General features: G+C 33.5%; 1 long non-coding RNA gene across 1 annotated transcript; it reads left to right on the top strand.

The window, feature by feature from the left end:
* The first annotated feature begins 4974 nt into the window (after window positions 1-4974).
* Window positions 4975-8301, top strand: LOC127719505 (uncharacterized). Its single transcript, XR_007990335.1, has 2 exons — window positions 4975-5498; window positions 7503-8301. It is a non-coding gene; the product is annotated as an uncharacterized LOC127719505 (long non-coding RNA).
* The last annotated feature ends 1023 nt before the right edge of the window (window positions 8302-9324 follow it).

The following is a 9324-nucleotide window of genomic DNA, read 5'->3' as shown; positions in this document are numbered from 1 at the left end:
TTAAGTATTCTGTAGTTTGCATTTTAATAGGGTAAATAATGACCTGATTGTATGATTGATTGAGTATTATACTTAACGTCATGCGGCAAATATTACATTCATATTCTGGACGATAAACATGATAAAGCGTATGCAATTATAAAAAGAAATAAAATAAATCAATTTTCATAATTAAAACGTAAGATATCGGTAATAAACATCAATGTTAAGTAACTGAAAATCAAACATGCACTAGCTAATCCCAGGACCACACATATGATTTAAAATTAAAAGTAGTGTGAAATGTCATACTTTCAACAAAAGTACAAAATTGCATTAGTCCTGTTAGTGATAATTGCTAATTGTAAAGTCTGTTAAAATCCATTAAATGATTATATTTATAGTTTTTTTCGCGTATGCCCTTAGGCCTACGCAGATGATATATTGGCGAGAATAAATTAAATCAAATCAAATCAAATAATTTTATTGGTGTAAATTCGAATACAAGAATGATACCAGCTGACATTTACAAAATACAAATACAAAAACAGACAAAAATAAACAAAAAACAAATATACAGAGATATGTTCTCTCAATGATAAGAGACACATATTTTATATCTACATTGCGTGGAGGTGTTATTCATACTATATTATCACTTCAAGCTATTACAATAAGCTGTGATACTACAACAGTTCTTAAAAACATTGTGTTTGCTTTAAATGAATGTTCGAATCATACATATCGCTTATTCCAGCTACACATACAGTAAAAATGTCAGATTCATTACTTTTCAAAATGAAACTAAATTTATCTTGTTCAGACATATTAACAAAAGATGGAACTATATCACTTAAATTACAAAAGAGTATATTTCTATTAAATTCTAACGCTTTACATTTAATGAGGAAATGAAATTCATCTTCAATTCCATCTTGCAAAGTGGACAAATTCTCTGTTCTAAAGGTGTTCTAGTATATCTACCAACTTCTATTAGTAATTTGCTATTACTAATTCTTATTTTTACCATTTTAGAAATAACATTTTTTGTTAAGGTCCAGTAGGAGATATTTTTCTAATTCGTAATTATTTTTAACTTTGCGATACGTTCTTAGTTTATTACCATTACTATCTTTATTAGAGTCACAAAAAGAGCTTGTTTCCATGATTTTATGAATTCCTCCTCTAATTTCTTTTGAACTGAAAAAAGTAATTTTGTCTTTGACATAGTATTTTGATTTTCCCAAACATGCTGAAAACCAAGTTTACCTAATAACACTTTTATTTTACTACAAAAACCATTAGACATGTAAAAGTTTTCACTGTATGCTTTCTTTACCATACTCTCGCTATTCATATTAATGATATGAATCCAGAAATTAATTGTATGAATTTGATTGTGCAATGGGCTTTTCGTTATGACGAACTTTAAACTCTAAAATCTAGTTCTAGCTCATTCCACAAATTAAATTACAGTGTGATTGTGTAGTTTTATATAAAATACTCTTTATTACACTTTCTGTTTCCTAATAAAATTGCTTATGAATTATAAATTGCATCTGTATTAATGTTACACAAAAGCGTGTGAACATTTATTTTCCAGGCGTATGACCTGTAGTGTTATTTATAAATAGATTGTTGTTGCTCTGCAAAGTGGCCGACAGACGATGCTTACTAATCAGGTTATTTATAGATTTGTTACATCATTAGCTATGCCAACATTTAATGTGTTTCTGGAATCATATTAAGCAGGTCATATCTTCAAATAACAGATGTAGATTTATAAAATTGCGGGGTTGGACCATTGTTTGGGATCCATATCTTTTGGACCAAATGGATGTGGTAGACCAGGGTTGTACCAAGACAGACTTCTTCATAGTTTCATAAATCAAATGAAGAGTAAGGGTTTCAGATTTAACATGTTTTGGATTGTACTAAAATGTTGCGTCTGGATCTAAGCTAATCAAGGGATTGGACCCTGATTTAGGGTCCAAATGTACCAAAAGCCTAAGTTCTTGAATCATCATGTTCTATATCAAATGAAACGTCTAAGAATATTATATTTCACATTTTTTGGACCGTACTGAAATTATAGTTGCATCTGTATCCAGGCAAAAAGAGGGGTTAGACCAGGTTTTGGGGTCCAAATGTACCAAAGGTCAAAATAAAATTCTTGAATCATTGTCATATATCAAATGTAAGGTAAAGGAGTATAGATAACAGTACGGGAATTATATTTTTTGGACCAAATTGATATGATGGACCAGGGGTGATCAAACAGTGACATTTTTTAATTCTAGTCTTTTATATATGAAACAGAAAGGTCCAAAAGTGATTTCAGGTTTCATATGTTTCTGACAGTGAAGATGTTGAGTATAGGTGAAGGCTAATCGAGGGGTTGAAATATGGTTTGGGGTCCAAATAAGATACAAAGTTCTTGAATCTGAAAATAGGGGAAAAGTTAAAAATCCCACGGCTATGTTATGTGCGTGGTCAAGTGTTAAAACTTGCATTAGGTATTAGATACAAAACAAAGGTAATAAAAAAACAGGCTGGAAACAACCGTTGCCGTATAGTTTTTTTCTGCACGGGTGGTCAAGTCAATGTTCGAGGCGGTAGCCGAGGACCTTGACCTGACTACAAGTGCAGAAAAAAACTAAATGGCCGGTTGTTACTATACCGTTTCTTTTGTCGCTTTTGTTTTGTATCTGACTTGTACAACGTTTTTGATAAGAAAATAATACATTTTGCATTTAATAGACCATTGCATAATTAAACAGATTGAATACAAAAATGTCCATATCAGTTTATGTACTACGATGTTTGGAAATATTTAGTCTTTAATAAAATAGGGATTTTCCGTTAACACTAGCACTTCTCAATTCTTCAATCTGTGTGCGAGTGAAAATATTGCTTATTTCTTTGATACATATCAGTGACGTAGGAGTAGAATGAAAAGTTGGGGGGAGGGGAGGGGGGGGGATGGGGAGGGACTTCTTAAAGTGACAATTTATATTTTCTATAAGAATAGTCTTATACCTGTAATTGTTTACTTTTTACACATTGTGAACGGCTGTAGAAAATATTACTTGTCACAGTGATCGAAAATAGTTTATATGTATTTATATTCTTCAATATTATAAAAATAACAAATAAATAAACAGAAATCCTACCTTTTCTCTGTCTGTTGATGGTCCGTTACCGTACCGGATATTAGATACCATTGAGTCCAAACATTTGTTGCTGGGGTAGTTTAGACACAGTGATTTATTTACCCATACAAATATGTAAATTCGTCGTTTTAAACAACAGGGATCTTTTTATAATAATTTGCAAGAATCTTTTAGGTTTTATAGATGACGATTAATTTCAATTGTATGTATAATGTTTATTTCTGAAAGAACTAATATACCTTCTTGATAGATAAAAACATGCAAACAATGCAATTCTACATCTGTAGATGACCTTGACTTCAGCCCACAACATACCATTTCAGTATTTTATTGTATTGTAACACCAGTGTCCCAGGTTAAAGAAGGACTGAACACTTTTAAACATGTGTAACCCTGTCGCAAAGTCTAAAGTCAGGAGCCTGTAATCCAGTAGACGTCACTGCTTGCTGTCTGCCATAATTACTTTCGTTTAGTATTGAAATAATTTTATCTTGTGGACTTTCGTAGCTTACGAAAGCGAGACATAGCGATCTTATATTCCGTCATCGTCGATGTACGTCCCTCCTTTGATCGGCAAAAAATATCATCATGTTGTTTTTTTACGATATTTATAAAATTGAGTATAGAATCGTCCAAAATTTGTTTCCCTTCGCTCGACATGCAAAAGTTTGATTTTTTTAAATTTTCTGTATCTTACAGATACATTGACTTAGGTTATTGCAGTTTACATGACGAAACAGTCTGGGTTAAATATAAAATTAAGAAGATGTGGTATAATTGCTAACGAGACAACTCTCCACAAGAGACCAAATGACACAGAAGCAGATTCTAGATCAAGAAGTATTATCTGAAGAACACCCCCCCCCCCCCCCCCCCCCCCCCCTGTATTTTAAAAGGATTTAGTTTTAGGCAGTCTACATTACACTTTTACTCTGACAGCAGCAATAGCAATCGAGACACAGAGTTCCGCGGAACAATTCACGAAAGTTTTAAGATAAATCATGATATTAAATCAAAAACTTTCAACGACAATTATTAGCATCATTGAACATGTTGAGTTAATAGTTTGATTAAAAATTCTTCAACATTTCAAGAAGATGATTACACTTATATAAATACACTTTTTGATAAACATTCGGAAAAGAAATCTTCAATGATATATTACTGATATCGTTCCTTGTTGAATGTGTTGAGGAATCTCTCTTCATTAAATCACATGTTTTGTTTATAAAAACCTTCATCTTAATGATTAATGATAGCTCTTCAGTGTCAGGGTTGCAAATGTTTATACCAGCAAAGCATAGTTAAGTGACCGGATCCTTGAAAAACACACTAATAAATTACTGTAAACTAGAGGCCCAAGGAAACTGTATCTGCTCACCTGGATTGTATACTTATCTAGTATATTATATTGACTTATGTGTGTTAAAAAATCATGTGGCTTAATTTTGTAGACACTTCGTTTTTTTGTTCATTATCTCAATCCGATCAACAGTAAATTTTAATTGATTTTAGTAGCCGTGATCAATGATCAATCTCAAAACATTGCGCCTTGTTGTTACATAAAAGATTTTGTAACATTTGCGAAACCAAAAAAGGATTTTCACCAGGTCGTAACAAAATGAGGACGATTTTAAAGGAATTTCCATACATCATTCCTAAAAAGTTGGATTAAATGTTGTCAAATAGATAAATAGATGAAATTATAAATTTGACTTTCTGTACGGTTTAAATAAGAGCTATGAAATGCAAATGGCGACTGCGTTTAATCCGATCATTGAAATGAATCGAAAACGAATATGATCGTTTACTTTATAAAGGATGTTCAAATCATCAATCTCCCAAAGATTGAATACATTTTCCCTTGCAGGTTTCGAAATGGAGATTTTCTTTATAATTTTGCCAAAAGAATCAATCATTTCCTCTGGCGGTAAAGCTTTCATCCGATCGTAACCAAATGAGGAATTCTTACACGGGATTTCAGTGCTACCTGTTAAAACCCATTGAATGATGCAAGTGATTAAAAATAGCTCTCGTAGCTCTATGGTCTAGGTAAGCTTTACAAATTCCGTTTGTTTATATAGACACTCACCTACTTTACATGACACAGACGGTAACTTCTCGCGATAATTTGGTTTAAACAGATAATGTTGCAGAGTTTGTATAAACTGTAATGGCGATATTCATCCTAGCAACGTTTACTGTGCTACTATATAGTGGGCATTGCTTTGATTACAAAGTTGTGGACCTGACTCATATTCATGGAAACGACTCTATTTACTGGCCAACACATACGGGATATGAGCTCATTTATAGTCAGAGAGGGAAATATGGAGACGATTTATGGTGAGTTAATTCAATATTCACCAGAAATTTTCACTTAGGCTAAATGTTCGAAATAGTCTGGGAATGAAGTACGGAACGCAAATGCGAAAAAAAAATGTTTAAAGCAACAGACTTGGAGATATTGTCTTCCTATATTTGCACTTATATAACAAATAAAGTACTAATTATATAAATGCTATGAGTTTCTTAAAAATGTCAATCTTCTCAAATTCTAACACATATTTTTCTTTTTCAAGCTTGCTAATTTTCACATCGGAGCTTCTCGTCGAATATCCTAAAAGAAAAGCGATTCATGAAATTGCCAATTGCGTTAATTGTTAAAGATAGCAAAGACAATTTGAATTATTTATTATTATCACAATACAAACTAGGAAAAAAAACATGACTATAATTATCCCCCTCATTTTCCACGAGTTTCTGATTTCGGAGTCCTTATAAAAATAAGGAGAAAGGGTATGATTGCCAATGACACAACTATCTACCGGATATCAATTTACGTAAATGCTAGCAACTGGTTAACTGGTAATTTTCGAGTCAGTAGCATCATTGTTTTGCGACGTAAATTGTGACAGGTATATGGGTGGATCACAACTTCGAAGCAATGTAGTCGTCCGAACTTTCCAGATGAACTCCATACAAATGCAAGCTTCGATCCTTTCATTGAAGTTGTTGTAAATCAATTATAGAAATGAAATCCATTTTTAGCCCACCTAGCCTGAAGGGCCAGTGTGGGCTTTTGTCATCACTTGGCGTCTGTCGTCTATCGCTTTCTCCCGTCGTCCGTTAACTTTACATAGATCATCTCTGAAACTACTTGGCCAAATTTAACCAACTTGACCACAGTCATCGATAAGGCACTTTGTTTAAAAAATGTGTCCGATCACCCCGCCTGCCGACGTGACTAAAATTGGAATTTTTGTCTATTGTCTTGAAAATCGCTATAGATAAATAAAATCTGATGGAGCAGAAATGTTCAAGATAAGGATATCTACATAATCTCTGTTGAAATTAAACTGTCAGACGACTTCTTATAAGAGTTACTGCCCTTAAGCGACGAAGTTTACCATTTTATTTCTTCATTTTGCCTATTATCTCGAAAACTATATTAGATAGGCAGAAACTTAAAATAGCAAAAATGATCAACGGGACAAGATCTACAATTAAGTCAGCATGATCGAAATCGCCAGTCAACACCTTATTGAAGTTATTGCCCTTTAGTGGCGATTTTTTCCGAATTATTTGCATGTTTGCCTTTTATCTTGAATACCGTAATAGATAGATAAAAATTGTAAAAAGCAAAAAAAAAAAAAAAAAGAAAAAAAAAAACATCAGCAGGTCAAGATCTACAAATAAGTCAAACATGACCGAAATCGTTAGTTGACTCTGTACTTAAGTTATTGCCCTTTAATGACAATTTTTCCCATTTTTGCATTTTTGCCAATAATAGATAGACAATTTTAAAACAAAAATGATAAGCAAGACAAGATCTAAAAATATGCCATAATGGCCTAAATCTTCAGTCGACTCGTTATTGGAATTATTGCCCTTTACTGATTAATTTTACCATTTTCCGCTATTGTCTTGAAAACTATAATAGACAAATAGAAACATTTTAACAGGATCATGATCAAATAGAAACATTTTAACAGGATAATGATCAGATGGAAAAAATCTACAAATACGGTAACCTGCCTGATTTTGTGAGTTAACTCAGAATAGAGTAATTCCCCTTAAATGACGATTTTTACTCAAAAGTGGCCATTGTTGAAGATGTAGGTGAGCGACACAGGGTCATTAGAGCCTCTAGTTTTCAAACGAACAGTTTGTAATTAGTTAACCATTGTATATGACATTGTGTCCGTGATTTTTGTCCAGACACGACGTCAGCAATCTACAATCAACTATCGATCAAATAATTGTCTTCCATCAATAGCGTATTTATTATAATCTATAATCAACAAATTTGAGATTAAACATGAATTAAATCCTGACAATATTTTCCAGGGTAGCTGCATATACACTTAAAACAACAGAGCATCTTGGAACCCATCTGGACGCACCTGTTCATTTCAACCAATATTCCTGGACTACACATCAAATACCTATTGACCACCTAGTTGGACCAGGAGTCATAATTGATGTAAAAGACAATGTAAAAAATGATCCCGACTATCGGGTAACTGTAGCTGATATAGAAAAATGGGAAGAGAATAATGGGCGTATACCTAATGGCGCTATAGTTATTATGAACTCCGGTTGGTTTGAAAAGTATCCTGATAAGAAACGTGTTTTCCACACAGAAGATCCGCTTGATACAAAGACCTTTCACTTTCCATCTTGGCACGAAGACACGGTAGCCTGGATGGTGGCACACCGCACCATTCACGTACTTGGTGTAGACTCCCCATCTTTGGATTACGGACAGAGCAGAAAATTTCCTGTTCATGTTCTGATCAGTTCTGAAAACATATGCGGTTTGGAAAACGTAGCTTATTTGGACAGAATACCGGCCAGTGGGACTATAATTTCAATAGGAGCTATGAAAACTGAAGACGGAAGTGGAAGTCCAGCGCGAGTCATTGCTTTGATTCCCGAAGGGGAGAGCACAAGTGGCTCTAATCAGAAACAACCATTTATCATTCTTAGTATGTTGTGTTTCATCTACAACATACTACTGACTTACTGAAGCAACCGTCTTTTCTTGTTATGAATGTTGAATGAATTTTATAATGATAATATATATTTGTGTGAACAGATTTTTTTTTTTACAACAATGATTGCCGATACAGAGTTTTATTGTTAATGTTGCTTTTCTCTTTGTTTTTTATTACAGCCTAAAAAGGAATTGATATCATAGTATTCACAATAATATTGATATCCTAGTACAGGCAAGTTTTATGCCCCAGCCGTAGCGGAGGGGGCATTCAGTTTTACCCTTGTCCGTCTGTACGTCCGTACGTCCCGGAATTGGTTTCTGTTCTCTAACTTTAGTTTGCCTCAACCAAATGTTATGAAACTTATACACAATGCTTTTTATCACAAAACACAGATCAAGTTTGAATATGGGTTGCGTCACTTTTACCTTTCTAGAGTTATGCCCCTTTACAAATAGAAACATTGCTGAATTTTTCGTTTCCGTTCTCTAACTTGAGTTTGCCTCAACCAAATGTTATGAATCTTATACACAATGCTTATAACCACAAAACACAGATCAAGTTTGAATTTTGTTGGCATATCACTTTTACTGTTCTAGAGTTATGCCCCTTTACAAATTAAAAAAATGCCGAATTTTTTGTTTCCGATCTCTAACTTAAGTTTGCTACAGCCAAATGTTATGAAACTTATACACAATGCTTATAAATACAAAACTCAGACCAAGTATGAATTTGGGTAGCGTCACTTTTACCGTTCTTGAGTTATGTCCCTTTATAACGATATACGCAAGCGGGGGCATCATCTGTTACCCATGTACACATTCCCCATTTATTTAAAAATAATATCGGTATCGGTACATTTCATAATTTTATAGCAACAGGACGCAATAACACAGTTAAGTTCAACACGGTCTCAGAATCCTAAAATCTTGTCTTCTAACCTTTCACGTGAATATATAGTTAAATCGGTGTATACGATTCTACATTTGTCAAATAACACTGTTTGGGACAAGTTTGCGAATCCGCTTCGTGACAAAGTTGACATCTTAATTTTTGTACATGAAGTTATGGACTAACATGGTATTGGGTCCTTGATATTTGTCTCAAATTTATTTGGGTTTAGCAGCACTGTTAGAGGAGTTATGTCCCTTTAATTTCACAAATTTCCCTTA

Source organism: Mytilus californianus, unplaced genomic scaffold (genome assembly GCF_021869535.1).
Source record: "Mytilus californianus isolate M0D057914Y unplaced genomic scaffold, xbMytCali1.0.p SCAF_11, whole genome shotgun sequence".
Lineage (NCBI taxonomy): Eukaryota > Metazoa > Mollusca > Bivalvia > Mytilida > Mytilidae > Mytilus > Mytilus californianus.
The sequence above is the reverse complement of the archived record's forward strand: the minus strand, read 5'-3'. Positions and strand labels throughout refer to the sequence as shown.